This window comes from Cygnus atratus, chromosome 10, assembly GCF_013377495.2.
Source record: "Cygnus atratus isolate AKBS03 ecotype Queensland, Australia chromosome 10, CAtr_DNAZoo_HiC_assembly, whole genome shotgun sequence".
In the NCBI taxonomy this organism is placed as follows: Eukaryota; Metazoa; Chordata; class Aves; order Anseriformes; family Anatidae; genus Cygnus; species Cygnus atratus.
The window spans coordinates 19,469,472-19,495,300 of record NC_066371.1 but is presented as its reverse complement, the minus strand read 5'-3'; the positions used below and the strand labels follow the sequence as shown (position 1 = coordinate 19,495,300).

At 42.8% G+C, this 25,829-nt stretch overlaps 2 long non-coding RNA genes across 13 annotated transcripts in view; one reads left to right on the top strand and one right to left on the bottom strand.

The window, feature by feature from the left end:
- The window catches only part of LOC118253705 (uncharacterized), a 31,429-nt gene extending 28,139 nt beyond the window's left edge, over window positions 1-3,290 (bottom strand). For 3 of the 11 annotated variants that reach the window (XR_007708676.1, XR_004780497.1, XR_007708670.1), the window contains exons 1-4: window positions 2,658-3,290; window positions 1,733-1,784; window positions 1,069-1,230; window positions 742-821 (exon numbers count right to left, since the gene is read on the bottom strand). This is a non-coding gene — a long non-coding RNA (uncharacterized LOC118253705). The remainder of the gene's footprint in view (window positions 1-741; window positions 822-1,068; window positions 1,231-1,732; window positions 1,785-2,657) is intronic. The other 8 variants (XR_007708671.1, XR_007708672.1, XR_007708673.1 and 5 more) reach the window with 8 other exon arrangements.
- A 453-nt stretch (window positions 3,291-3,743) lies between these two features.
- On the top strand, window positions 3,744-23,971 carry LOC118253739 (uncharacterized). Of its 2 annotated transcripts, none has more exons than XR_004780514.2 (3): window positions 3,744-3,868; window positions 21,610-21,881; window positions 23,708-23,971. It is a non-coding gene; the product is annotated as an uncharacterized LOC118253739 (long non-coding RNA). The 2 variants fall into 2 exon arrangements; XR_004780513.2 differs by lacking the exon at window positions 3,744-3,868 and adding an exon at window positions 20,374-20,477.
- Window positions 23,972-25,829: the final 1,858 nt, after the last annotated feature.

Sequence of the window (25,829 nt, the reverse complement as noted above, 5' to 3'; positions counted from 1 at the left end):
GAACTGTGAGAAAAGCTTCAGTTGTGACTTGTATATTACTAGATAATGGAAAATCCAGAAACAAACAGGAAACAGGTTTCACTAGATCCAGTGCTGTGTGACCATTCACTTCTACATTAGGCTCAGACACTTCCCCAGCCTCGACATGGCCAGGTGTTCTGACACCTTTTTCACTTTTACTACTCTGTCTTATTTTATGTAATTTGCAAAGGCATGTGAACCAGCATTTTTTCTTACATGTCACTGCTTCACAGAATGAATAGAACTGGGACCGACCACAAATTTTATCAAGCTTTCATCTCTTGCTTCTCACTTAGACCCTGACAAGGTGCTTCCGCACGGTGCTCCTCAGGTGCTGCTTAACTGTAATGTATACTGTGTTTGAAAGGTATACTGTGTTTAAAAGGTAAACTGAGCTTCACAAGACTAAGGTTACAGCTTGTAATCACTTGCTGCTGCCATCAAGCAATGCTTTACAAGTCAAACGTTCAGAATAATGTCACTGTCATTTCTGATCTTTTACATTTAGCTTAACAAAAGCTCACTTACTGTATGAGGAAATCCTCAGCGGCCAGTGGCATGGTACCAGCTGCTTACTGCCTCCACCAGCCAGGGCCAGAACTTAGGCTTTCTACATCATCTCATTTCCAAAGAACTTTATTTAACAAGTTTGTCATAACAAGTGTTTTATACATCTGAATTCCTTTCTTTTGTACTCATACCAACTGTGTTTGTCCATACCGTTTGCTGTCAATATTTTGTACACTGTGGTCCACTTTTAGCTGGGGAAAAGACTTCAAACTCTCCAATTACTATCTGTCCTAAAGAAATAGAGAGTAAGGTGAGCAGAAGTATTTGGCACTACTTTGCAAAATCAAAAATTCTCCCTAGGATATTACGCTGCAAGACACATAGTTTCAATGTCCCTTAATCAGCTTCAAAATAACTACTACAATTGAAAGTCACCCACTAGTCCAAAACTATGTGCATTCCAGTAAAACAGATAGACTGGCATTTCTTGTTAAAATACAAGACATCAGTTTATCAAAAAGTGATAAAATGATTCACCTTCTGAAGAAAAAATGCCACTTCAACAACTGTCGGGTGTTTGACTGGATACGCTGTGGAATTGTTCTGGTTTCTAAGCCAAAAACAATGTCACTTTCCAATTATGGGTATAATGAACAACAGCCACCCATGAATCAGCTTGCATCTGGCAAAGCGGCAGGCCTGAAAGAACACCATCAGGCAGTAAGTATTTCCTGCTCTGAAAATAAATGTGTCATCTATAGAATGTTTCATTTTTGAAAAATGCTTCTGTATCCCTTCTTGTTTATCTAACAGCTGGAATTGACTTCCTTATTGTAGCACTTTGCTCTGCTAGCAAATCCTGTTCTGTCCCGCAATCCTCACTACAGACAGTATAATCTGTAAATTACTAGAAATGTGTATTTGAGTTTACATAATGCCTCTTAGAACCTTTCTGAACATAACTCCTGAAAAATAAAACTTCATAATGACTACTTGTAATTTTTTTGTCTCTGCAAGAACAGGAATTATTACAGTGCCTGGGCATAATACAATGGTAAAATAGCATCTCAGTGTGGAATGTTTTAATCGGACAGACATCTTTTCTGGGTATTCATACCCCATCTTGTGACCTACCGTGGAAGTGCAGGAGCTACAGAAGAGACCCTCGTGCCCGGTTAGAGACCTGAGAGAAGGTTCTCACCTTAACAGGGGCTGCAGCTTCTGTATTCATCAGAAAATGAGTCAAATTTCTCCTAAAAGTAAAAATTAAAAAGTCATTTAGTAGCTGGCAGAATCTGTGTGTCAAAGTTTTACCCGAACAAGGATGAAAACTGCATTTGGGTTCGCCTTTTAGCTGTTGAGGCATCAGTACTTTTTCTGGAAAAAAACATCAGTTTTTTCCAGACTCAAAGCAACGGCGTTATTCAGAAAGCTGTGAGGTCAGACTGTTTAATCTGTTTGTTGCTCTGATCACTGAAGACAAGGCCCCATCTTCCCTTCTCATATTTGTGACAAGAATCATTATTTGTGAAGTAAGATGGGACAACACACACGTAAGAACTTTACCACGTGAATTCTAAACTTCTACAGAATTGTCAAGCACTCACAAAAGCTTCATTATTTACAAAATTTCTCAGAACAGAAAAGTGTATTTACAAAGGCTGAAAAGACTTCTCTGTGCACATGCACACTTTTTAATGTATCTCTATCTTACTGATCTTGTCAGAACTAAGACACAGAAAAGAGATCTGTGTTTAAAGGCTATTTTTAAACACAGCCTTTTCCTCCTTGAACTTTTACTAGTCCAGAAAACTGGCACTGAGGCAGAAGGACCACCTCTCTTCCTCTGAAAGACTTCTACATGTCCTACAGGCCCTGCATATCCACACAACATTAAGAAACTCATCAGGAATATACCTCAAAAAGATACTTTGATTAAGTAACAACACACTGACATAACACTCCCAAGTCAGATTGCTTCCTTACGATAAAACCAAAAAACAGGAGTAGAGAGAAAAACACAGAAACTTTGAAACAAGCAAACAAAAAAAACAATAGTGTTGAAAGCAAGCTAGAGGTTTATCTTATCCAACTGTAGAGACAAGTAACATGAAAATAGGAATCACCTACAAGGGTGGCAGCTGCAAAAGACAATCTCACCCCTGTCTCAGCAAGGAGCAGCACAAACTTGTTACTTGGGAAGCTCACTACAGCGGCAGGGAAGGCTGAAGGCGTAGGAGGGTGAGGAAGAGTGACTAAATGCACTGTGCTTGACTGGGTGCGTCCTGGTTACAGGGTATCATTTATCAGAGAATGTTATCAGCAAAGTAAGTAAAACATCAGTTTTGTTGCTTATTCAACCATCTACTCAAAGAGACTACAAAAATACAAAGAAAACAAAGCCTGTCGGTGCTGTGAAGGAGCGAAGCCACTATTCAATTCCAAGAGGATACCAGGAGTGCCTCAGAGAAAGCTGCCTGTACATTTTCTAGGTTAATCCTGAACTACCATTTCTCAAACCCACAGGACAGCTTGCCAAAGACCCCGTAAGTGATTAAGTCAGGCAGCCTACTCTGATAGTGGGTGCTTGTGTTATGGCTGTTTTTGTTTACCCAGTGCATTACTACTGGGCCACGTGCGCTGGGCTGCTGCCACAGTTTACAGAGGTTTAAGCATTATCTCTAGGCTCCCATCTCCACCGCTGGCCTTTGGACGTCTGGCCTTTGGACGTGCAAGCGTCAGCCTCAGCCTCCAGCTCCCAAAGAGCCGACACCAGAGCAAGGCGCCGACCTACACCAAAATGGCCACGGGGCAGGCCGGGAGATGAGCTCACAGCCTACGGGGCAGCAACGAGAAGGGCCGGGCCCGAGCACCGCCGGGACACCGGGCACCGCGGCGGGGGCCGGGCTCCGTGAAGGGGGCGGTCCGGCCCGGCATCGCCAGGGCCCAGCAGCGGCCGGGACGTCCCTGGGGCCGCTGGGCCCTCAGGGCCCGGCCCCGCGCTGTGCCGCCGGGGGCGCCATCTTAGGGCTGCCCCCGACCCCCTTCAAATAAATGGCGGAGGGAGGCGGGCCTCTCCTTCCTCCCGCCCAATCACAGGCCAGCCCTCCAGGCGGAGGCGGCGCCGCGCGGCGCGCTGCCCAATGAGCGCGCGGGGAGGCGGATGATGGACGCGTCGCCCGGCGGCGCCCGGGGGCGGGGCTCGCGGCCCGGCAGCCAATGGTGCGGGCGGAGGGGGGCGCGTCGCGCCTTCCCGTGGTGCCCCACGACGAGCGGCGGCAGGAGCGGCCGCGACTCCATCCGGGTCCCGGCGCGGCTCCGGGTCACCCTGCCGCAGGTACCGGGCGGCGCCGCGGGGCAGCCGTCGCGCCGCGGGGCCGGGCGGGGGGGAGAGGAGGAGCGGGGGGGGCCGGGCGCGGGCCCCGCCGGGCGCTGCGGGCGGCGGAGGGCCCGGCCCAGCCGTACGGGCCGGCGGGGGGCGGGGCGCGGCGCCTCCCGGGGCCTCCCGGCGGGGGGCGCCTGTCGGAGCGCCCGCCCCTGCCGGCGCTCACCGGGCCCGGGCCGCCCCCGCCCCGCGCCCCCCCGTCCCCCCCAGCCCCCAGCGGCAGGCCCGGAAGTGCCGCCCCCCGCCGCTCCTGACTGGCGGGCCGGGCTGGCGGCCCGCCGCCGATAGGCCGCGGATGCCGTCAGCGCGGGGGTACGTCACTTCCGCTCGCAAGGGCGTGCGGGCGGGAGGCGGCGGCGGGGGGAGGCCCCGGGGGAGCGGGCACGGCCGGGACGGGGCCGCGGCGCCAACCGCTGCTGCGCGGGGCGGCCCCGGGGCCACTCGACGGCGGCCTCGGCCCGCCCAGCGCGCCCCAGGGCCGAGCGGGGCGCTCACGGCGGAACTCGCGTGCGGGGGGAGCGCAGCCCGCGGGGAGCCGGGCCGCCGCTCCGCGTTGTGGCGCCCTGCGGCAGTGCCGGTGCGTGCCCGCAGGCCTCTGCTTGTAACGCAGGCCTTAAACGGGGTGGAGAGACTGGCTTGGAGATGCGGGTGGCGTCGCGCTTCAAGACTTAAAGTCGTAGAACAGCCCCCGGTGGAAGGGACCCCCAAGGATCACGGAGGCCAGCTCCCTCCGCGATGGAGGTGGCATCGTCCTGCAGGGTTACTCTGTGATAAGCTGGGGTCAAAGTTAACGGCGGAGGAGAATGCAAAAACGTGAATTTGTCCTTTTAAAAACAATAATGTTTCCTTAATTTCCTTAAGGAATATTTAATAAATAGAGCATCGTTTTTCTACTTCAAGTACATTCTCATCCCCAGCTGCCAGGGGGACTTCACTGAAGCAGTTGTATAGTTGTGAGTCTCCCCTTGTCAGAGTTGACCTGTGCTGTTCACAGGGTGAATAGCCTAAACTTACCCCGGGGCTTACCTGGGGTGACTCCTCAAATTTTCTAGTCCAGGCAGCTTTACGAAATAATTCAGTAATTCTTTTTTTTTTTTCCCCTACAGTAGCCATATTCATTAAGATGAACTTATTAAACTGCTCTATGGCAATTTATATTTTTCTAAATTGTTGGTTGCAACTTTTCCGCTGCACTTCTCACCAACATCAATTTGTATGGGTCACGCTAAGAAGTTATTTTGTGTAATCAGATTAGAGACTTAGCAAAAGGAAATGTAGACAAATCAAATTACTTGCTTTGTTTCCCTACTACTGCTACTACCACCACCAAGGAGAATCCTTGTTTTTACCTTCCTTTTGATAAATGGATTCTGTGTCTTCCTCTGTTGCTTAGTAGTGGAAACATTGCATACCTAAATAAAAGGCTCCCACGATTTATGATAGGCAATAGCTAATTATATTAGCAATTAATATAACACAGCATTCCTGAAAACATTCTTATATGTATTAGCACCATTATTTGCTGAATTTGTGTATTTATATTAACGTGCAAACTTTAAGCCAAACGAGTTGTCTGTAACATGCTCTCCGAGTAGGTAAAGGGATTTTTTCCTTAATTGCTCTTCTTTGGAAGAAAACTGATGCTAACTGTTTTGGTAAATTGAAGCAGTATCAGTTAGATAGCAGCAAGCTTTTGTGCTTAAAAAAAAATTCTCTATTTCTTCCACTTTTTTCCCCTCAGTTGTCTACATTCTGATAAATTAACCTGCCTTGTAGGAACAAAAGCATAGCTCACTTACTAGTAGTAAATCATAAGAGACAAATACAGTGAATAAATACACGTCTCTATGCTGATAAACGTACATTCCTGTTTGAAGCAGGAAGAATTGAAGTGATGGTTTCCATTGAGAAATGCCTTGAGACCTACATGGCATTAGCAGCTGTAGCTAAACTGAGGCATGCTCACGTACATATTTCTATTGCCAAAGTACTGGCTGACAAACATACATTCAAAAGGATTTATGAAAATAAGACATTTTAGGGTAATCGTTTTCTTACTGTGAAGTATTACCTAACATTACTGAGGCTTTAGCCAGCGTTCCCCACTACTGTGTAGGGAATACCGTACGCTGAACGTGAAACATGACAATGATTCTTCTGTCGTGTAACATACTCTCAATCAACAGGATCCAGAATTAACGTGTCTGCAAAAGATGAGGTCAGTTTGCATAAAGACATTCACTGGCTTATTTTTCAATAATCTCTACTTTCAACATCTTCATGTAGATAAATGTGCATGTATACGTACTTACAAAGTATTTATAAAAGCTTAAAAGCCTCCGGAGGCTTTTCTTTAGTCTGGTTTGTCAACTGAAATAATGCAGGTGCTCTGCTCTGCCATGGTGGTGCCATAGTAAGTAGTCAACCTTTTTTCTGCACTGGAGCACTGATTACGCACCGATTTGGACACACTACATCTGCTTTTTTATTTGTCTTTATTAAACAGTAAACTATTTCTCCATTGTGATTACTAATATTATTTTTTTGAAAAGTGTTGCTGTATATGGATACAGCAAGAGGCAATTTGTATAAGTAACTGAAATACGTTAACAGTACTTATTTTTGACTAGCATAGAAAGAATTAAATTAGGAATATGAACCGTTCGTTTATATAGTCTAATTCCAGAACTAAAGAATTATGATCACTTATATATAGATGGCATATTACTGATGTAAAAATTTGAGTACATACAGAAGATGCTACAATTTGCATTATGTTCATTCTTTGTTCACGTTCAGGAGTTATTAATTACGATCACATACTTTACTTTTCTGCAGATACGCTTCATTCCGTGCATGAGCGGTGACTTCAGATTTCTTTCAAGCTCTGGTTTCTGGATATTTATATTCTTTCTGTAACTGTAGGATCAGAAAAATAAATGAAAATTAAACATAATTGAAAACGGAACAATCCAGTAACATTTCACGTTATAATTATTTAAAACCAGGACGCTTTATATTAAAGCAATTAAACATAAGTGGGGAATATAGATTTTGTGAAAATCTTTATCTAGTGTCTCAATCAGAAATGTCAAAGACGTTATTGATGACAGGCATTAATCGTATGCTGCTGTATGAAAAATACAAAGAAATACTGTAGTGGATACATCTCCCTTTCCAGCTGCATTGACTTTGATGCTGCTCATGCTTAGAGTTTAAGCATATCTATATCTTAGTATAGCGGGCACTGAAACCACTTGTATTCTTTCTCCCCTCTGTAGAATTTGCCAGTTCAAACAAGTATTCTGGTATTTATTTACGCTTAATCCATTGTATTGCTGCTTAATTGACTACCGTGTCCAAATAAAGGTACTAAATTGTAAGTTTTGGAGAACTCCTGAAAAGGCCTCTGGCCTTCGCTTGGCAAGGCTTACGTTCTGATTAAACAATGTTTACTTTCTTGGTCAGTGCCTGGTTTCACTGTAGGTGAATTTACTTGGCACAAAGAAAAAAACAACGCCCTTCACCTGTTCGGTTTCAATCTTCATATAGTTTTATTTTATTTTAAACTTACAGCTTTGACTTTTCTGCTACATTTAATTTTATCTTCTGAGTTTTAAAGTTGAAATTAAGCATTAGAATAAAAGTCTATTGTAACAAGCTGTTTACACATTTACAGTTGCAAAATGGTCTTATATAAGGATGTACTATAGCATTCATTATATGCCTCAAAGCATCTGTTAATCTCTATATCTCGTATAGATGTCAGTAAAGCATAGTCAGGGTAAGAAGTATTAGTTTTACAAACACTTTCTGCTTTCGGTTATTTCTCCTGTGCTGTGAAATGGACAAAATCAAGTTGGAAGATAAAGCATTTGTCAAAAGTTTTTTTCCTATACAGTTTAGGACCGTTTCAGAGGTTTCAAACATGTACAGGTAGTTCAGAAAAAACACCAAAAACTTGAAAAGTGTACTTCAGAAAGCTAGAGCCCATTTAGATTCTGCTACTGTCACTTGTCTCGGATGCAAATTAGGAGCAAGGCTCCGGCAAGATGAGCACTGTATTAATAAAAATGAAGGTACAATCCAAATGTGAATACAGAAGAGGAGATTTTAGTTCACACTAACTAAAACTATAATTTCAGTAACTGTGTAATCTTAAACTCTTTTGGAGAGAGCGATGATGTATGGACATAGTATGTGATGACAGTATAGGGTCAGTTGAAGGGAAGCAATTTGTAGTTAAGTTTGTGTGACTCACACTGTTGTATCCCCAGCCCCCAACCCAGCAAAACCGACCCAGGAAAAGTGAGGTGTAAGTCTGGGTGCAGCCACCGGGGAAGCTGGATGGGCAGGGCCTTCGGGGGCCTGGAGAATGAGGCAGAAGTGCACTCACCGAGAGTTGGTGAGAGCTGAAGTGTAGCTCCAGGGCAGATGATGAAGTTAAGGGGCAAGGAACTGGTGTTAATGCTTGTAACGTAAACGCTAGAGCTCCATCGTGTGGTTAGAGCAGAGTACAGGCTCGGGCCTCAGCCCTTGGCTGGGGCAGGCAGCTTCAGTGCGCTCGTTTGGCAGCAAACTCAGTCGTCCCTGTCGGTGCTGTGGGAAAGTTGCACAAGTAGTGTCATTTTCTTCACTTTCACGGCTTCGGGGATGTTTAAATACAAGCACACGGTGACTGGAAAAATATCCGTTGGACACAGCTGCTGCAAGGGAAAAGGAGTTAATTATGTATTTTTAAAAGCTAAAAAAATTAATTGTCTAAGTGTTTGTTGCTGAAGTACAGAATGTGCAGGTAGCCAGCCCTGAAACTCCTGCCTGTACGCTCGGGCATGATGTCACCAGCACGGTGACTTCAGCAGCAGGGCTGTGTGCAATAACAGATTCACCTCAAGCTAAGATGATACCAAGTCAGTAGAGGCTGTGCCAGGAGTATAATTTATCCAGCGTGCTGTACATCAAGCTTCTCTGCTTGTGTGCCTGCCAGGAAAGCATGATGTATCGTGTCAGGGAAGAGGCATACAACGGACCTGCAGGGTAACCTGGCAGCTCTCATTCCTTGAAAGGACAACGCAACTTAGGTGATAGGGTTTTTAGAAACTGTTAGAAATAACCTGTGCGTTTACTTCTTATAAACCCCAAAACTTCAGGACTAACATGAAGCAAACCACTAATGAGCTAGACTTCGCGTGAATACACTTTCAACAGACAATTTTGACTAGAACTTGGGTTCTTTTAATTCTATACCCTTCTAGCATTAAACCAAATTAAAAATAGTAGGTACCCTATCTGAGTGACGTCACGTCAATAAAAGTGCTTTTCTCGGATAGTTAAAAGACAGGATATGTGATGATCCTTTGTAAGGCATATTTGTTACAGAATGAGGTTTTTCTAGTGCCCTGTGTGCACTTTATAATCAATCTCAAGCCAGACTGCTATATATAACAACAGGTTAACAATTGGATGTCATTCAAAATATTTTTTCAAGGACATTTATGACCTTAAGGAACACATAGCCCTTCCAGACCTCTAGTAGATGAACGGCTCTTGTTTCAGGAAGCTGAAAGCAGACAAATGCTTATGGATTGAGGAGCTGCAAATAACAAGAAAATATCATGGTGGCAGTAGAAAATGGTTTAAAATGTCTTATAACAGAACTTGATTGGGAAGTCGTACTGTCAGTGGAAATAAACAACTACAAAAAAAATTGATGCATCTTCTCAAGTTGGTTAGGTTTTTAGCTAACTTCTATCTAGAAGTGGTGAAATAAAGTAATCTTAATGTCCTTCAGGCTTCACTTAAAAAAAGATAACTAACAAGTGTCCTGCATATTTAATACATTTTATATTTTTGGCATACCTTCTGGGTTTTGGCATACCTTGCTGGGTGTAGGAAATCAGCAGCTTCGTCTTAAAGTTCCACCTGAAATTAAAGATCTTGGACTTCATGGAAGCACTGAGTGACGAACAGCGAGTTGATGCTCCCTGTAGCTAGGCTCACCGCACTGAGGCCTCAAGCAGGCTGTGTCTCCCATTTAGGAACTTGTTCTTTACATGAATTTTGCTTGTCGGTTGAAGGTTTAGGTGTAGGAACAAGGAACTATGAAAGGACTGCCAGCAACTCCATTGAATATTTGCTTGACAGCAGGACCTCTGCCTGAGCTCACAAAAAGGATGTGATATGTGCCAGTGCTTCATAGCCATTTGACTTTGTCCCACTGCTACTGTTCTAATTTATTTGTTTTGGACATGGAGACCAACTGCTTGTGTCCATCTGTGCATGGTAAAGTACACGTTCCAATAGGCATGTAAGTTAACAAAAGCAAATAATGGGATTTCTAACCAGTTACAAGCAAGATATTAAGAGTGATTCACCAAATTTTGTCATCAATATTTGTATAAAGGTTTCTGGAGTAAAGCACTGAGGGGGTTGGAAAGTACTTTTTTTTCTCTCCGTTCAAGGAATAACGTCATCCCTTTGTATATTAATGCATTGGATCACGCGTTGTGTTTTTTGGCAAGGACATTAACATGCATTAGGAGCTCTTGTTCTATCAAGGCTTTGTTTGATGACTGGTCTGAAAACCTCAGCTTAGAATTGGGATGAAGTACTAGTACGACATGTATTTAATGTTTGAAAAACTGTGCATTTCTGTAAACACTTTCAGCAATCTTATAAATTACACTGACAAAATGATCAGTTTTCCTCTTCAGCTCTGTTCTCAAGATGTCCTTGCTAAGAAGGGGATTGTAAGTCACACATCAGTCTGGCAAGTATTTTTATTTCAATATTTTAAGATTTTTACTTCAAGGTCATGTTGAGCTATGGTAATGTAGATACTGGCTTTAAGGTTCTGTCGGGGCAGTGAGAGAAACGCATTTGTTTCTGATGTAAAAAAAGAGTATATTTAAGTGGCCTTTTGGTAAGGCAGTTTAACAATTAAGTGTCAGAGTATGGGCCTTGATAAGTTTTGTTTATAATAGAATCCCTGTGCACAGAACTGTACGCCATTTCAGACTAACAGAAAAACCACAAAATACTATTTTAGAAAGTACGTGATTTTCTTTGAGCTATTAACGGTCCTAGATTTTACTACTTTAAAGTTCTAAAGAAGAAGAAATTTAGGTCTGTGTGTGATGCTTCTGATAGGCATTGTTTTCTAATTTCAGATGAGAGGTTACATCTGTGGAACACTAACAGTACTTTTCCTGTAACAGAAAGGTTTGATGACTGTAGTTGCTGTAACTACTACAGCTTGCTAAGTGTCTAGAGTTTAAATATATTAAGACCAAACGGTTGGTAAAATTTGAAATAAAGGAATTTACATTTAAAATAACTTCATTGCATGACTGGGGAGAAATAGGAATGTTTTTTCTGTAATCGGTATTCTCCATTGTAACGCTGTCTGCAGCTGGCTTAACTTGCCTCTATTAAAGCAACGATCTTTCGACGTCACCTCCGAAGATGCCTGCACTGTGGGATGAGGTAGTAGGTTGTATAGTTTTAGGGTCATACCCACAACTGGGAGATAACTATACAATCTACTGTCTTTCCTAAAGTGGCAGAAAGTCAACAGTGGAAACACTTCACTTTTAAAGTTCTATGTGAGATTCTACTGAACTTCTATACTTGGAATGTTTTTTATAGGAGAGAAATGTTTCTGCAGCACCTACAGGTAATTGCATTGAGATTTCTGTAATTCTTAGAAAAATCTAGGTTGTCATTCTATATTATTTTTTCTCCTCTAAAGAATAAAAATAAAAATAGATTGATTCCTTTAAGGTTGGGTAATCAACTACAAATGATTGATGTTCTGATAAGTTGTGTTCTTTAGCATTGCTAAATGAAGCATCAAATATTAATACTCTTCAGAATGAGGCTATGGTTAGCTACTTCAGCAAAGATCTTAAGTACGCACTTCTCTGTCAGAGTGAGGTAGTAGATTGTATAGTTGTAGGGTAGTTATTTTACCCTGTTCAGGAGATAACTATACAATCTATTGCCTTCCCTGAGGAGTAAAACAAACTGCGGTCCTTTGCAGTCATTCATTTCCACATTGAGTGAGCAAAAATAGTTTTGTCAGATAAGTTTAGGGTTGTAAAGTATGAAATTAATCCTGTAAATTCTGTCACTGAGTATCAGTCAGTGTGGATGGTGCAAACCCTAAATGGTATTCGACTGCTGTGACATTTCTTCCAAGGTGAGTGGCACAGTGCTGACTGGATATTGAAAATGCGTCTGTTACTAGCTATGGAGTGGAATACCCCATAGACCAGAAATTATTCTAAAACAGTTTGGTGTTTAATCTAAAAGTTCTGGTGGCTCAGGCACGTACACTGTGACTTAAACTGTTTTGAGACCCCAATTCCTGTAATGCATTAAAATTCCACTACTTCAGTTGTTTAGTAGATGTTGGAAGGAAAACTTACAGTTATACTTTATTAATATGTCTGCTTATTTTTCTCTAGCTCTTCTAGCAAGTGAGACTTAAACAATGTAATACAAAGATTAAAGTGTTGAATGGCCAAAACTCACCCCTGAACTGTTTGGGAGTGTAAAGCTATGAAGTTTGGGCACCCAAGATCCAGAATTGTAATTTTTCTCTGAAGTGGTTATGTTTTTATAAAAGAGATTTAAAGCTTACTGTGTTCTTTTTTCCCCCTAAAGTCTTAGGTGGGTGTACTCAAGTCTAGCTGCTTCTGCAGTAGAGTGAGCAGCTAGTATCTTGCTCTAGCAACAACAAAAAAGGCATGAAAATGCTTTTTGGGAGTGAAAATCTAGCATAGTAAGAGAGAAAATGGAGCCATTCAAGAGTATTTAAGCCAGGAGCGGTGAACTGGTTAACCACTTACTGAACAGTGCAAACTTACAGGACATGCCCTGGCCTAAAAATGCAGGAGGCCAAAAGCAGCTGGTAAGCTAAGGTGACTTCACAAAGAGCTGCTAAGTAAGAACTGCAAAAAGGAAGCATTGGGCTCCTAGGAAGAGGTAGTAGGTTGCATAGTTTTAGGGCAGGGATTTTGCTCACAAGGAGGTAACTATACAATCTGCTGCCTTTCTTAGGGCTTTATTATAACACCAGGACCATTTTGGCTCCATCCTAACCTCTGCAGCTTTGGCATGTGAAGAGAAGTGACCTCTAAGCATATTGGGGTTTAATGAAACTGGTGTATCAGCATAGTTGGTACTGAACTCAAGCATAGTACTATTAGCTGGAATTCTGTATGCGGAAATGCTGCATTTCAGGATACCATTTTAGCAACATTAGTGTTGTGATAGCCTGCGAAGAAAACTCCAAGAGTGAGATCTAATTCCCTTACAATTAGGACGGAGGTGTTACACACTTCTTAACATAGAGTTGAAGTACTAGTACTGTGTACTTACAGACAGGCAACTTTCCTTTGACTTTGTGGATTTTAAGTTGAAAAACTGAAGTTTCCAAGGATCGGCTCACTACTCCCTTGAAAGCTGGTGGTTTCTCAGCAGGTACAGGCACTCCCAATAAAACATGCTCTCAGTCATGGATTACTCACAGTCCTACAAGAGAGAAGTTTTCAGTGAGTGAATGATTGCCTGGCCATTATGGGATTGTATGTTAAGAAGTAGTTGATAGTTTTTTTAATGTAATTACACTGCAGTACCATGATGGTTCTGGTAGGTCTTCATCTAGACACCCTATACTGTGGGATATGGAGACTATTTTAAGTGTTAAACATTTTACAGCATTGATATATTAGGCCCACATCAGGCAGTATTTAAACTTCTGACAATAAGACAGAATCCTAGATATTATAAAGACGTTAAGTATGCATGTATTGAACATTCTGTATGAATTTACTTGTACACATTTGATTTACTTAATAAAATAAAGCATTTTAAGCAACTCTTATAGTGAGTGGACTTTACTTTCTCCAAAATAAAGAACTGAATTTTACAGGAAAGTAGCACCCATATTATTGAAATCAAGTCAAGACCACATTTAAAAAAAAAAAGTTTTAACTGGGATTAGAGTTAACTAAAAAACCATCATTAACTGTGATTTTTGATAAAGAGGTTTGGTGTATACAGGACTTCACTGCTGGTGAAGGGGGGCATCCTTATTTACAACAATACTGGTGAACATGCAGGAACTTGCTTGCTCTGGAGCTGGTTTCTGAGCTTAAGTTTTAATTGCTGCTCCTAAATCTGGACTTTCGGGAGGGTGGTCTCTACTGTTCTTAACCACCTCGTTTCTTGTGTAACTACAGTTGGTAAGGTGTCAACAGATACGATTTGGGGAAAGAGATACCCTGAAAAATTACTTTTAGCATTAAAAAAATACCTTAAGAGCTTTAGCACACGTAACATTTTATAGGTAAGTATAAGGCATATTTTTGTAAGACTTAACTAATCAGTGCTAGCAACTGCAGTGGTGATAAACCCATTGTACCTGCCACATCTCTAAGACCTGTGTTGTGAGAGAACTACAACGTGGGTCCTAGATGAAAAGCAGTAGCTATAAAAAATTGTTAATGTTCAGTTCAGTGTAGTATGCACGTTTGAGGCTTGATGTCCAGATTTCTGACCTTCTGGTACCATAACGTGGTATCACTAGCTGTCAGTGCTGCTGTGTCTCTTTAACAGTGTACTTTGGAAAACAGAAAGATGTAGCTTTGAATTTATTAGTTTGACTGAAATTAAATCTCAACTTTAAAAATAAAAATATGGCTTTGATCATAAAGTGTTAAAAGCAGAACCTCTGTTTGCAGAGTCCCAAGTGCTATTTAAGCAAAAGTACCTGAATTTTGGGATTAATGTCTGTGTGCTTTCACAATATATTGTGATAAGCAGATGCTGGAGAGAGATACTGCAGCATCTGTTCTGCCATATCCGTATAGTCCCTCTTACACAACACTGTAAGCAGCCTTGATCATGTCTCCATAGAGGAAGGCAGTAATGCTCAGTTCATTTAAAAAATATCAATACTGGTTAATTAGTTTTTTATCTAAGGGTGCTAACCCAATTCCATCTTTCCACTAGTGACTGCCTTACCCATGACAGGTACAGGCATTTACTTCCTTGTAATTGGAAGCAGCTTGATTAAGTGACAAGGCTCAAAGCAGAAAGTAATTATGCTGTGGTTTAGCACTCATATAACGATCAGATTATTTCTTACCTTGACTATCTGCAGGCTCCACCTCGTAAATGGTATCTGTTCAGCAAAGCACATTGTTTGTTTGCTTTTTTCCATGCATATATTCAGAGAGGGGTCCAAGGATGAGGTGGCAGCAGAGAGAATCCTTCCACTAAAACAACAGTGGTTAAAGAATGCACAGCAAACAGTGCAGAAAAGTTTGCAGTAGAGACATGTTTACCACCCATATTGAAGTAGTTGTGTCATGGTGGTCTTGGAAACATTCCAGTAGAGCTCTGAAAATAGAATACTGCTTCAGTGCTGATCCACATCCCAGGAGAATTATTTCTGTTCTGTGCCCTTCCATGCAGGAAGGTGTGCTTTCAAATCTTCCTGATAGTATGAAACCTGAGACCTGCTGAGATTTTGCTGTAAGAAAAAACAGGACTAGCAAACATTCATGTTTCTAAATGGGACTCTGAGCACTTGGTGCCATGCTCACAACCTATTAGCTTTATGCATTGAAAATTCTCTCCACTGTGCTGCCTTACTCAGATCTAGGATTGTGGCAGACACCTGGTTAAAATAATGTTGTCACAAGAATTGCTGTTTGTCTTTTCTATGCTTTACGCTATGCAGAAGATAATAGAGCTCCACCATAGGTACATACAATAGTTTTACCATAGCTCAAAAGGTGTTCTCTGCTGGAGTTTCTCTGGTTGGCAAAGGGTTTTGCATTCTTAACCATTAGTTTCCCTTTGTGCTTTTGTGTCCAGCTTCCTTCCAACCAAAGGGAACAGGTGCAAAGAAAAACCTCTTGCTATCAAATGTATATAGAGAGATGTTAGGAACACACAGAATTTCCAAGTAATTTATATTTAGACTGCTGGATTGCCAAATCCAATATGGTGGTCATTTGAAATGCCACACCATCCCTCTTCCAAAAGGCTGCTCTTGCTGTCTCTTTTGGTAACCAGCAGGCTGGACTCCTCAACAGGTACAGACAGGTAGTGCAACATCTCTTGGATTTACAACGCAGTCTATATAAAATACCTGATATGTGCAAGAAAAAAAGAGGAAAGAGGAAGAAAGTCTCAAATGTACCAATTAAAACAGACAAGTGTGTCAGGTTCAACTGAATTTTAGTGGGAACATTCAGCTGAGACTCCTAAACAAAGTTCTTCAACTCCAGAAGCATCAGTGCCTGGCTTGGCTTTCAGACCCCTGCGAAGCTTTAAGGACTCTAGCAGATGAGGTAGCTGGATTTAGTCAAGAAAGCAGATTTCATCTAACACGCTGTTGTATATTTTATGAAATCATTCTGGGAAGATGAGCTGTGATAGGAATTACTGGAAGCATCAGATAGCAATGCATGTTTTGTTGCAACACAAATCAGATTTGTTCTTATTGCATGTATGGTGTTACTGGAATTTGATTTTTTTTCTTACTAGTTTGTTTCAAATACTTAAAACCACTGTGTGAAGAAGGTTTATATGCATTGGAAAACTAAAAACTATTCTATTTCAGGCTGTTGTATTAAAGCATCCTTAAAACAAAGCTACTGCAAGTCATAGTGCTGCTAAGGACTATTTTTGGTGACTGAAATAGGAGAATGTTACTGGAAAAAAAACTCATTGGACATTAGAACTTCTGTATAAATGTTGTTAAGCTGATTATTATAAAATTATATATTATATAGCTGATTATAAACCAGAGCAGAGAGAAGGATCAAATCTGCAATTCCAAGTCCCAGTTCTGTGAGGGAGTTCAATACTCCGTGCATACATTGCCTTATACGTCCTGCTCCCTTTAATAAGGTGTCCTTGGAGAGGTATCTGTCATCGCAGTAGTCCCAACAGCTACCCACAAACTGGTAGGTGAAACAGTGGTAAATCGATCCTGGCATCCTGAAATGCTGTCACACACGAAGCCTGATTCACATCTGGCATCTTCAGTGCATAAGTGGTTTGGTTCCTCCTGCAGAAGCTGCCTAAAGTGTGTGTGTGTGTGTGGGGGGGGGTGGGTTGCAGAGAAGAGGAGGGATAAGAAAGCAAGATAGAGTCTGAACTTCCCAACTCCTACAAAATTTGTACAAATGTCAAAGAGCTGGTACTTTTGACTAACAGTCTACCCATTTAAGCTGTGATTGATGCTGTTAGGACCCAGTGTATAAAACTAAAATGTATGTTTAAACCCAACTGAGCACAGTTTTTCCCTGACACTTGACTTTTTTGACCTAAAAAAAAAAAAAGTGAAACTGTTTTTTAGAGGTTGATGTAATATCATCCTGATTATTACTTCATCAGCTGGCATATACTGCCTAAATTGCTGTAAAATATATACGGTAATGAAAGAGGTGATGCATAGCTGCTGAAACAAATACACAGAACAGTTTTTCCTCAGTTCTTCACGTTTTGAGCAAATGCAATATATTTCCATTTTCCATTAGTGTTTCAAGTTCAATGCAGCTGCTGTGGATAGCATAGGAGAGCCAGCAGTTAACTCTACCACTGCAGAGCAAATAAGGAAAGTCAACACATCTGACTAATCTCTCTCTGTTCCAGTGGTGGTGGCAGTGATCAAAAGTGTTTCTACTGTTCTCTGCTCCAGGCCATCTCCACTTCTGTACTTTTAGGACAGTAACACTGGAGATGCTGTGCTGATACAATAGTCTCAAGCTAATTCATATAGAGAAGTGAAAGAGATAGGTCAAAACTAATCAGAACAACGGGGGAAAAAAGGTAATTTAACAGTTGGAGCTCTAGGCATGAGAATAAGTAATGAATAAATAAATAGCGTGTGAAATTAACTAGATTATACATGAAGTACATGAAGAATGCAAACGCATTGATTGAAGAATCGCATTAGGATGCCATTAAAAAGTTTCAGCTAACTGTCACAACAAAAATTTGCAATCAAGTGTGTAAAGCTCTGTTGCGGACATACTTTACGTGAATGAATTGCCAGCAACAGACTCTGGAAAGCTATCCTTTGACAGGAACAGGCATGTTTGATTCAGCTCAAGTGCATGGAAATCCTTCCCTTAATCTCTGCACATGATTTCACGTTGAGTCCCAGTACATTTTTACAAGTGATTGTAAGGAGGTGAACAGCTAACTCATTACTATGCAAAGTTATTTAGATAATAAGAGATTAATAAACATTAGTATTTTTTTTTAATTACTCACAGATAGGAAAGGCTCTTTGTTTACTGAGTGAGTAGCTGAGCAGCGTGAAAGCGGTGATGTGGAAAAGCAGCAAGCTGTTGCACAGATTGCCCCTGCCAGGTTCTGCGTGCTCCACAGGCAGCCGTCGTGAGCCTGTGCTGGGGCTGTGATGGCTTTCGGATGTGGTACTGCCTGCGAGGAGCCTGACCGCCTCTGCTAACCCTGGTCATGAACAGTGAGGTGCCTGTTAGTAACAGTTAATTATTACAGTATTGTTTGTTCACATCAAAGTGAATTAGGCTATGTGAAATTCTCAGAAACACTTCAAAAATTACTCCTCAGGTGTGCAATGAAGATTTTACTCAAAACAAACAAACACTACTTGTTTTCTAATTTGCATTTTCTCCGGTTGGACCTACATCCCCCCTGGATTACCATGACTCAGCGCGCTCCATTGTGTTTCTGCATTTCTGAAACACAGCCAAGTAGTTCCTTCCAAAGATTACCTTGTTAAAGTAAAAATATCCGTTGTATTGCTTGCACTTCAGATCTCATTCAGTGACTGCAGATTGTTGTACTTCAGGTCAGGGCAATGCAGTTTTCCAGTCAACTTCTCTTAAAACACAGAAACCAAAATTCCTTCACCAATCTTCCTCACATTCCTTTTCCTTCGTGTTTTGGAGTAGCACCATGGTCCCATGAAATCCATAACCCATTTCTGGACCTACATATTGCACAGCTGTACACGAAGTTTTCTGCCTTTCTCTGCCAATTCGTTTCAATGCCGACTCACAGAAGGATGTCCCAGGCATTTTAAGACTGCATTTATATGCAACTGTGACAGTAGTCAAAAATAATCTGCTCTCGAATAATATTTAGAAGTTTGAGGGCAACTAGCCTAGACAGTGTTCAGGAACTAACTTCCAAAAATAAAAACAAAAACATCTAAAGTGCTAATCAGCAAATCTGATAATGAACAGCAGTATGTGGTTGATCATTGCGTAGTCCCTCTACAATCCAAAGTTCCCTCCATCAAAATCAGCAACAGAAAATAATCAAATGCTACTCTTAGATTCAGTACAAATTGGGTGGAGTGGATAGATGACTACTAGACCGCTGAGTTGCAAAGAGACTTCAATAGCAGAAGTGAATTGTCTTAGAATTGCCACATTTCTTTGTTCCTTTTGTTATCTTCAGACGGATCAAGAAGCAATAAAATATTTGTAGATCCTTGATGTGCCTTTTTTTTTCTGCAGTGGTTTAAACTAGGCTTTTATAAAAGTGATCAGCAACCCAAATAGCTGGAGATTTCTGCACAAGATAATTTTTAGTTATATAAAAACATAGAAAACTGAATGACTGGTACCTTTGCATACTTCCATACAACAATTCCGCCATCTGTGTTTCAAGCAGAGTTTACTATGTCTGAGTTGGAAAGGGTTCAGCATGTGAAATACTGAGCAGGCTAGCTTTCAGCAGGTAGGGCACAACTGTTGTTTACAAAGTGGAGTAGGAGTTTGTAAAACTAATGAACAACAACAAAAAAAAACAACACAAGAACTAGAGGGCATAAATACGGTAGGGCAGATTTGGGCCTTAAGTTCACATATTTTTATTTTCCCTCAAAAATGAAGTTTATGGATTTTCTCACCTCTTGCACATTCCAGGCTGTAACTGTGCCATCAGTACAAGCAACAGACCTCAACTTTCCACCCTAAACACATTCATTGCCTGATAGATAAGCCATGATAGATGTTTTTCCTACAGTAAAAATAAAAGTTAAAAACAAAAGTTAAAAACAGAATGTCATTACATAGGACTGAAAAGTTTGACTCTCCGCAAGCTCAAGAGTGTTTAATGTGTACACATGGAAAAATAACATGCCCTTTAGATGGCACACTACTAAGTAATATTTAATGACTGCACGTATAAGAGAGCTTCCCTCTTAAGGATGATTAGCAATTTAGATCTTGCTATAGGTTCAATAAGCACATTTGCAGTATTTATAGGTAGCTAACATTTTCCTCAAATCTGGTACATGGTCAGGGAAGATGGGTTAAAGACTAAAAATAATGCTCTTTCTCCACCTCCACTGCTGACCTGATGAGATATGCCAACGAGACAAGGTTTTGCGTCATCATCTTGTATGTAAATTTTTTTTTTTTTTTAGGGCTGGTAAGGGAGTGCTACAGTTTGCTACTTCATGATGAAAGGATAATCCAGGCACAGCTCTATTTTTAGCCTTCTGAGAACACAACACACCAATGCCATTTTTCCAGAGGTGATTTGTTTAGTTTCCACATCTCTGCTGATAGCCAAAGCTTTAAAAAAAAAAAAAGAAGTATGGTTTTGTGTTCTGAACTCCTGCAACAGTTGCACACAAAATCTTTCAAAGTGCTGCATTTCATCCCTAAATAAAACTTATCTGTAGGTTCTGGTAATATTAGCCTTTGTGAGTGTCAAAGATCAGTTAATTCCAACTAAGCATTTTGAGAACTGCTGCCATGAGGCAAGTACCCAAGCAAAATGCTATTTTCTCTGCTGCCGTGTGCCTTGCTAGCATGTGTGTATAATCAGCTGGTGGCCAGCCTGACACCATCTGATATTTAAGTCGGGTACACCAAAGATGATTCTTCTTCCCTGGCTGAAAATCATGAAGATGCTGCAGAGATCCAGTGAAGCGGGCATTCTTGTGTGAAACGAGCTTGACAATGGCCTTGCATGCAAGAGTTAATGAAAATAGAATTAATCGCACAATAAGTTTGAGAATCACTAGCTGTGTATATTTATTGCATATTCAAACCAAAATATTCAATATACTTGGTTGAGACCACAGACAGAAGCAGAAACTTATGCTCCCAATGCAGCTCAATGATGCTCAGCAACACCCCTGTTCCACCTGTCACAGAGCTGCCCGCTGCCTCAGGTGGGGTGGAGACCCCCCGGCCCCCTCCCCAGCAGTTCTACGTTCTTCACTGGCCATAACACTTACTGGCTATTTGCATTGTGTAGTCATAAACAATGTTTTTTTAAAAGGCTAAACAAATCAATACGAGATATACCTGTACAGGGTGAATGGTTTTATTTTAATGCTGTACAACCCAGCTTTGATAGTTTGGGCATTGAAAGAAGCACTGCTGCCCCAGGAACTGCTCTCTGAAGTGCTGCTCCAGGACTGTTTGTGCCAAAAAAAAAAAAGTTTAGATACACTGAAACCTGATTCAAAGTGTTTAACAGCTTTTGCTGTCAAGTAAGGAGTACCAGATTGAGCCTGTTCTGCTACTAAAGCCTCAGTTCTTTGAGCCATTGCTCTGAAACATTCAGAGAAACTGTAAATGTAAGCATAGGCTTGTGGGGGAATTTTCAAAACAAATCATTTTGGTGACTGTTTATGTTAACTTTTTTTTTTTAAGGAAATGTGAGGATGAAAACCACTAGTATGGCGCAGGAGGGTGATGACTGTGCAGACTCCGTCCCTCCCTGCCACAGCATGGCCCTACTCACAGCATGGCCCTACTGGCACCATCCCCTTGGGCACTGCTTCTGTGCCCTACAAAGGAAGCCGAGATCAGACAGCTCCTGTTAGTGCTGCCTGCCCGCTACCCAGCGAAGTGGTCTGCGCCCAAGCGGGATGGAAAACAGAGCTCACCCAGCAAATCAGCAGGAGCAGCCAAGCCCAGGCCTTGTGAGTGGTAATCCTGCCCATTGGGCATATTCCCTTCCTCGCAGCCTCTGGGCCACGCAGAACTCATGTCAGAGCCTGCACAGGTTTATGTTGTTCATGTTCAGTAAGAACTGACTCAATTTGTGCCAAAACCTTTCAGGATTCTCCCTCCCCTGCCCCCCATGAGTTATGTTTCCTTGAGAAACCACAACCCTCTTCAAGTACCTGAGAAATGCACCATAAGCATTAAGCCAATGCTAGACGATAACAAATGAGGCAAATTACATGCCAGGATGTGCTGGTGATAATGTTTTCCACCAAAGACAGGAGTAGTGAGGTTTTCCAGCACAGCAGCAGCCACGTCCCCCTGTCCCGCCAGGCCCGGGGCAGCCCTGCCCGGCCCTGCCCTGCTGCCCATGCGCATTCCCCAGCCTGGCGGTGTCCTGGGGGTGACACACAGCGTGCCGAGGCTGGCCAGCCCAGCAGAGGCTGACCTTTAAATCCATCGTTTCTTGTCTGCATGCCCAAGAGGAAGTCACATGTGTGGCACGAGCCTGACCCAGAAATATTGCAGGGAGCAGGATATTTTGTGCGAATAAGGAAGGGCAGGGTCTGCAAGATGAATCACTGAAACAATAATTATCCTGAGGAAAAACCTTGGAGGGTGGATTAGCTGTGATAACTGCCCTTTCAAGGTAACAACAATGCGAGCCATCAGCTCGTCTCAGCTGTGAGGAACAGAAAATGCTTTAGCACAGACCATAAAAATAAGAATTATGGAAGTTCGTAAGAAGAGATTGGCCAAAGATGCATCCTTCACTTCCCAACCACTCCAACTTCAGCCTGCAATTGTTATACAATCTGCAACAATAATTGCTCCCAAAATTATTTTTAGCATGCCAGTAGCTTTCAGTGCAAATAAATAAAGGGACAGACAGTTGCTATAAAGACAGGAAATAGACTTTAGAAAGTATTTAGCTTTTGGCAAAGCAGGGCAACTGGATTACACAGTTCCTGAGTGTGCATGATAGTCTCAGATAAGAGGAGCTCCGAACGATAGTTTTCTTTTCTTGCCCCTGCTCAGCTCAGCTGTAGTGTAGCCATCAGAGCTTTGCCATTGCCCTGCACCCAGGGCAAGCACCAGAGCCCCCCACCACAGCACCGCAGCACTCACCCAAGTATCGGGTGCGTTTCCCACGGCTGTACCAATGTTACAGCGACGTGCGGGCACAGGGTTTGTGGCAAGCAGCTCCCACCAACAGCACGTGCAGTGCTCTGAGGAGCTCAGAAGCATCCCAAAGAGAGGCAGCAGCACAGAGGGAGGCAGGACACGACCCCACCAGACACACAGTCACTGCAGGGCTGCGGTGTGGGAGCAGGGCCAGGCAGGAATGCTGCCCAGGTGCCCAGTCCCAGTACTGGTCTGCTGCTGGTCAAGCACTCGCCGCACTGCAGGAGGACAACATAAAGGCCTTGTTCTTTCTCCCACTAGAAAGAATAGTTAAGTTTGTTAATGGGCCAGCCTTGGGCTTGCTCCCACCTTGGCACTCTGACACCTTTGCTAAATACTGCTGGCTACCTCAGTGTTGGTCAGAGCCCTAGGGGAGGCAAAGTTTTGCTGCTGTTTGCTTTTTCTACCAGTATCTCCCTGCTGTCTGCTTCAGTATCAGGAGCTGCCCGAGCCTTGCCTTGGCTGTGCTGTGCCCCTGCTCCCCCCTGCTCCCCTCCTGGGCACTTTGGTAAATAAAGCAAAATTTGGAAGACAAAAATGCAGGGAGTCTGTGAAGGGCACCAGGCTGCTCTGTCTGTGCATGGTCCTCACTGGGCTAAGGAGAGGCTTCTTGCAGGCAGCCCATGCTGATGAGGAACACACGACCAGCTCACAGTGGGGTGAGCCGAAGCACTGCTCTTCCTGCTCTCCTCCCAGCCCAGCTGACCGCCTGCCAGCAGCAAGCTTGAGACAGCCCTGGAAAGCAAAAGTGCTCTGCCGAGGGGGACACAGCCTGGAGAGGGTGCTTCCCGGCACTGCTCCCTCTCTCTCTCAGATGTTGAGGGCTCGAACTTGCAGTTACCACAAAGTTCTTGTGCCCTTTGCAACAGAAAGCCAATTTGTGGAGTAATTGCAATAATGCTAAAATAAATAAAGGCATTTCCTTGTCCCAGCTTTACATGGATGCCTTTCCATCTCACTGCTCCTGGATTATGAGAAAGCAAACACGATGCTTGCAATTCACCATCGCTAGAACTATTAGCAGCTTTATATACTTCTGCTGCAACTTCCTTCTCAACTAGGCAGCCAGCATCCCTTCATTTCTCCCCACAAGCCTTCCCCAAAGGTCTTGGATGCCTGTTGTTTGGAGATAGGTCCATCAGCACTTGAAGGGTGGTCTGGGGGGAAGGTGAGGTCAAATTACTTAAACATCCTACTGGTTTATTTGCTTGTTTAGCTGTATGTGGAGTTCCCTCCTGACTACTGGAACATCCCTCCCCTCTGTTTTTAATTTAAGGTTTAACAGAAAGGTTTTCAAATTTTTATATCCCCCAAAGCCTAAAAAAACCTCTTTAGCCACAGCCCTTCAGCTTGGACTTGGTTATGCCTCTCAGCAACAGAACCAGAGTAAAACATGTTATCAATTTGACCAGATCGGTTTCCTTTATGGTGGAGTTGTTTTCAGTGCTCTGTGATGTGTATTACAGAAGCCAAAGATATAAATGATCAACTGGAAGCTTGAATTAATTTTTCCTCATGTCTAAATTAGGAGAGTGAGTAATTGCTGCAGTAATCACAAGCAGAGCCTGTTTATCAATGCCAGTGAATAATTGGCTATTAAACAATAGTGCACTTTGCCTTTGAAAATTCACAACACTCTAACAGGAAGCATGCTGCCAGTTTTATATTAGCCTGATGATTGATGAGAGGAGTGGCAGGATTACAAACGCAGTTTGGGGACAAGCTCTCTGACATGTCTCCCCCAAAATCATCCCTATGCTTGAATCGTTATCCACAGTGAGGATAAGCACATCGTGGGCTTAGATTACAGCATCTGAAGTCAGAGGGCCGAAATAGCACACGTCTAACTGTAATCAATCACTTTTGACTGCAGGCAGCCAAACACCGTACCTAGAAGCTGCAGGCAGGAGCTGCCTCTTGTTTTCTGTTTTTGTACATGTGTCTGTCTGCCGCTCGGCCATTGCTCTGACCTCACCCTTTGTTCATAGCAGCATCTGGCCCCGTTATCTTCCTTATGCTCTTCCATTTTCCGTGCCAAGCCTATCCTCTTCCCACCATGCCCCTCATCCCTTCCTTTGACAACCCTGGATCGAGTCCCTGTCCTCCTGGTGTCCTGTCCTTCCCACCCAGCTATATCCATTCCTTGCCTCCACCGAATTTTTTTCCCCTCCTGGCCATTTCTGGGCTCACCCCAGCCACCCGCAGCTCTCAGGACCTCACCTGTGCTCCCTTCCTCTCCTGAGGATCTTCCTTTTTCTGAGCTCCCTGAATCAGGAAAAAGTTTGAGGGTCCCTCCTCTCCCCACTGCTTCCAAGCCCTTTCTCTTTCCTTATTTGCCTCTTCTACTCTGTGCCCAGCCTCTCCTCAGCCTCCATGCTCAATCAAGCCAAAGCTTTCTTCTTGTCCCCGATGCCCTCATCCACTCTTGGTGGTGTCAGGTTCTGACTCGATGACCCAACCAGTTTCCTATACAGCCAATTCTGCCTGCTTGGGCCTCCAGCTGACCTGCAGACCTCATTTGACTCTTTCAGTCACTCTGAAATGGTTAATCTGCTGTTTTTTACTTAGCACTACTCTTCCTCACCTCTCCACTCTGCAGATTCTCCCTCTGATCACTGCTCATCCAGACAATTCAATTAGTTTTTCTTTCCTCATCTGTTTGCAGACCTCTCCTCCCTGTCCTTTTCTCCATTTGGAAATTGCTGATTTTCTTTCAAGCTTCATTCCAGTCCAGTCTA